This window comes from Schistocerca piceifrons, chromosome 1, assembly GCF_021461385.2.
Source record: "Schistocerca piceifrons isolate TAMUIC-IGC-003096 chromosome 1, iqSchPice1.1, whole genome shotgun sequence".
In the NCBI taxonomy this organism is placed as follows: Eukaryota; Metazoa; Arthropoda; class Insecta; order Orthoptera; family Acrididae; genus Schistocerca; species Schistocerca piceifrons.
The window spans coordinates 514,761,478-514,766,080 of NC_060138.1; the positions used below are offsets into that span (position 1 = coordinate 514,761,478).

General features: G+C 39.1%; 1 non-coding gene across 1 annotated transcript; it reads right to left on the reverse strand.

Annotated features, from left to right (window-relative positions):
- Window positions 1-994: 994 nt before the first annotated feature.
- On the reverse strand, window positions 995-1,069 carry Trnal-caa. Its single transcript has one exon. It is a non-coding gene; the product is annotated as a tRNA-Leu (tRNA).
- Between the last annotated feature and the right edge of the window lie 3,534 nt (window positions 1,070-4,603).

Below are 4,603 nucleotides of genomic sequence, written 5' to 3' on the forward strand. Positions count from 1 at the left end.
CCAGATATTTCAGTCCAATGGACTTCACAGTAGGAGAGTGGCAAGTGACGTTACAAAAAATTTTGAAACACTACACAGCCATCTTGTTTGACAGAAAAGTCAAATCAGTTCAAAGTAGATCTACTGCCTTTTGGCTTAAATATTTCAGTTTTGGCATTTATTCATGCTCTTGATGAAACTTCAGAGAAAGAATTATGACAACTACTAATTTTCTACACAGAACATACTTAAATAGCTTGCAAGACATGGGAAGAGCACTATAAATTATTAGCAAAAACTCAGCAGAAGTTTTACAAGAAGGGCATGACCAGTTAACTATCCAAAACTCATTTTGGCAGAGAGAAACCGAAGTACTTAGGACATCTTTTAGGGGTGCATGGAACCAAACCCACTCCTGAAAGGACAAGAGCTATAAAATATTGTCCCAGATGCCAGAACATAAAACAATTACACTCTTTCCTAAGACTAGCAGGATTTTGTCATTGTTACATGAACAGCCAAGTAAGGAATGATCCTAGACTGTTAACATTATTAACACAATGATCAAACTGGATACAGGATAAAAGGACATCAGAAGCTTTTAAGAACATTAAGCAATAATTAGTACATGCACCTATACTGATCAAGCCTATGATGCATGAGTTATTTAAAGTAGCGACAGATGCTTCAAAACACGGTGTTGCTTTGGAATTACTTTAAGGGGTATGGAATCCTAAAGTTGGGGAGCATAAGACTATCACTTTCCCAAGTAGCTGCCTTAGCAAGCACAGCTAAGGTAAAGGAGCTACTAGTAATTTTTTGCAATATTCAAAAACACCAAACATTGATTTGGTCATCAAGCATTAGCATTCTTGATAAAATGTAGGTTATTACACAATCATTACTGGGTGGGCATTTTATTAATACATATTTCCAACAGAAATTACTTAATGAGAATTTTCACTCTGCAGCGGAGTGTGCGCTGATATGAAACTTCCTGACAGATTTAAACTGTGTGCCCGACCGAGACTCGAACTCGGGACCTTTGCCTTTTGCGGGCAAGTGCTCTACCAACTGAGCTACCGAAGCACGACTCACGCCCGGTACTCACAGCTTTACTTCAGCCAGTATCTCGTCTCCTACCTTCCAAACTTTACAGAAGCTCTCCTGCGAACCTTGCAGAACTAGCACTCCTGAAAGAAAGGATACTGCGGAGACATGGATTAGCCACAGCCTGAGGGATGTTTCCAGAATGAGAATTTTCACTCTGCAGCGGAGTGTGCGCTGATATGAAACTTCCTGGCAGATTAAAACTGTGTGCCCGACCGAGACTCGAACTCGGGACCTTTGCCTTTCGCGGGCAAGTGCTCTACCAACTGAGCTACCGAAGCACGACTCACGCCCGGTACTCACAGCTTTACTTCAGCCAGTATCTCGTCTCCTACCTTTCAAACTCTACAGAAGCTCTCCTGCGAACCTTGCAGAACTAGCACTCCTGAAAGAAAGGATACTGCGGAGACATGGCTTAGCCACAGCCTGGGGGTTGTTTCCAGAATGAGAATTTTCACTCTGCAGCGGAGTGTGCGCTGATATGAAACTTCCTGGCAGATTAAGAGCACTTGCCCACGAAAGGCAAAGGTCCCGAGTTCGAGTCTCAGTCAGGCACACAGTTTTAATCTGCCAGGAAGTTTCAGAAATTACTTAGATAAAGAGTTATCAGAACCAATTTCCTTACGCAATGTCATGATTACCTTTAGGTACGAATGAAATGGACTGAGGGACCTGGTGTCATTTTTTGAATCAATTTCCTAACCTCAAGTTATAAGAATGGCATGGTAAGAACCCTACTGTAAGAATAAAGAAAGCAATGAAAACAAACGAATATTTTAGCATTAAATTTCAGCAAGGCAAACAGATATTGTTGTTACTTTCTGAAATTACATTATGGATGATAATTATGGTACCTTGTTCTGGAGATTAAATTCTACTGTACCTATTTGGAAATTATGCATACCGCATAGTGTTGAAAGAAGTCCAGCAAGGTTTACTCATAAAGGATAAGCACATTGTGTTATTTGTAAGTGCATGAAGCTCATGAATAAATTTTACTATTTTAAGAACTTAATTCTGAAAACAGTAAACATCTCATGAAGTACGCCAGAAGGTCATTAACTTCTTTAACCATCAACAATATAAGTTATATTCAATAATACCAAAATGATTATATGCTTTAACTGCAGCTAACTTTTTGTAGACAATAGAATTATGGCCGAAATATATTGAAGTTTTTTCTATCAATCAGGCCAACTCAATTACTTGGATAATATGATTAAAAAACTATTTTGAAGATGTAGTAAGCCTTGTTGACTTCTACCAGACAATGGATCATAATTTACAAGCAATTATTTCAAAGAATTTCTAGTGTGGGGAGAAATAAAAATATAGACATTTCAAAATATCACCCACAATTTAATCCTTGTGAATGAGTGATGAAAGAGGCTGAGCATCTGAAGAACCAAAACTTTCATTGGCAAATCGCTATTAAAGTTATTTAAGTGGCCACCTTCAATAGAAATTATAGCAAATGAACTACAGAATATGCTAAAGGAAAATATACAAAAACAATAGCAAAGGAGGATATGGAAATACCATGGAAAAGCAATTACACCTGCATTCCATGTTTAGGACTTAATATTTACTAGGTGCTGGCCCAACCTCATCCAAAAGCAGTATTCTTAGTAGACCTGGAGACTGGTCAAGAAAAGGGATTCTATAATATTGACATGTCAAAGGAATTTATAACCGCTGGAGAATTCGCACCCTTTACAAATCTGACAGAGTGATGTCTGTTGGTAGCCACAGTTAATTTCTTCATATTTTTTTTATTTAGTTTTCCATGAAACAATCCATTCTGTTTCACTATCTCATTATCTTTAAAGCAAAAATATCTTCCACTATCCTATCCTAGTTTTGTGGTAGCACAACATTGGCAACAGAGCTAACACAACACAGATTGCTAGTGTCCTTACCATTGTTCTCTTGCAGGTAAAATAAACAAGCATGTTAATATACAGGGTGTTTCAAAAAGGTATGGCCAGACTTTCGGGAAACATTCCTCACACACAAAGAAATAAAATATGTTATGTGGACATGTGTCTGGAAATGCTTACTTTCCATGTTAGAGCTCCTTTTATTACTTCTCTTCAAATCACATTAATCATGGAAAGGAAACACACAGCAACAGAACATACCAGCGTGACTTCAAACACTTTGTTACAGGAAATGTTCAAAATGTCCTGCATTAGCAAGGATACATGCATCCACCTTCCGTCGCATGGAATCCCTGATGCGCTGATGCAGCCCTGGAGAATGGCGTATTGTATCACAGCCGTCCACAATACGAGCACGAAGAGTCTCTACATTTGGTACCGGGGTAAAGTAGACAAGAGCTTTCAAATGCCCCCATAAATGAAAGTCAAGAGGGTTGAGGTCAGGAGAGCATGGAGGCCATGGAATTGGTCCACCTCTACCAATCCATTGGTCACCGAATATGTTGTTGAGAAGCATACGAACACTTCGACTGAAATGTGCAGGAGCTGCATCGTGCATGAACCACATGTTGTGTCGTACTTGTAAAGGCACATGTTCTAGCAGCACATGTATGAAATCATGATAACGTGCTCTGTACTGACGAAACTAAAATGAGCTCTAACATGGAAAGTAAGCATTTCCGGACACATGTCCACATAACATCTATTCTTTATTTGTGTGTGCGGAACGTTTCCTGAAAGTTTGGCCGTACCTTTTTGTAACACCCTGTGTACAGGACCTGTTACAGCTACAACAGAGTAAAAAAGACATAGAGTATCTGTCATAGGCTTTATATTTTGTAGAAATAGTGCACAAGCATGATCAAGAGCAGTAGAATATGGTATACAAAATTGCCAAAAATAGATGACTTCTGTACGTTATGTATACTATGATGCATTATGGTCGCATTTGTATGACCTTTTATAGGTGGCTGTATACAGTAGGCCAATAACACCTTATGGAGGTAATAATGATCGTTCAATGAATTACGAATGTGTGATTACTTCCCCTCTTCATATTAGGATCAGTTTTGGGACCTGTATGGGTGAATCCGAGACAAGTTCATTTCGTATGGTATGTTGAACAGTCTTCATCCTCTGGCCTGTCAGTGAAGAACCCCTCAGGGAGGGGAACCTGGGGTGGGGGTGGTATGGTATTCTCTCTTTGAGATCCTATCGTCTTGTTCTCTTCGACTGTAGAAAACCCAGTCATGATTTTCCTTTTGTACTTCTCGGACCCCTCTTTCCACATTCAAATGTTTCTATAATTGGAGCCTACCCTTCTGCAGACCACATAGTTGTAATTACAACCTATGAATGTAGCACAGCAGCAGGAAGTAACACACATATGACAATGAGATATAAGGCACTACTAAATGAGAAAATTACAAATTTCGGACAAAAGGATCATATTAAAATACATAATAGGCATGTCAAAAGAAGGAAGAAATGAAGCAAGGAAGGAATCCGTGACTATAGCGCACGGCAGCACCATGGAGTGGTGCATCAGTGTTTTAATAGTTGACGCACAAAAA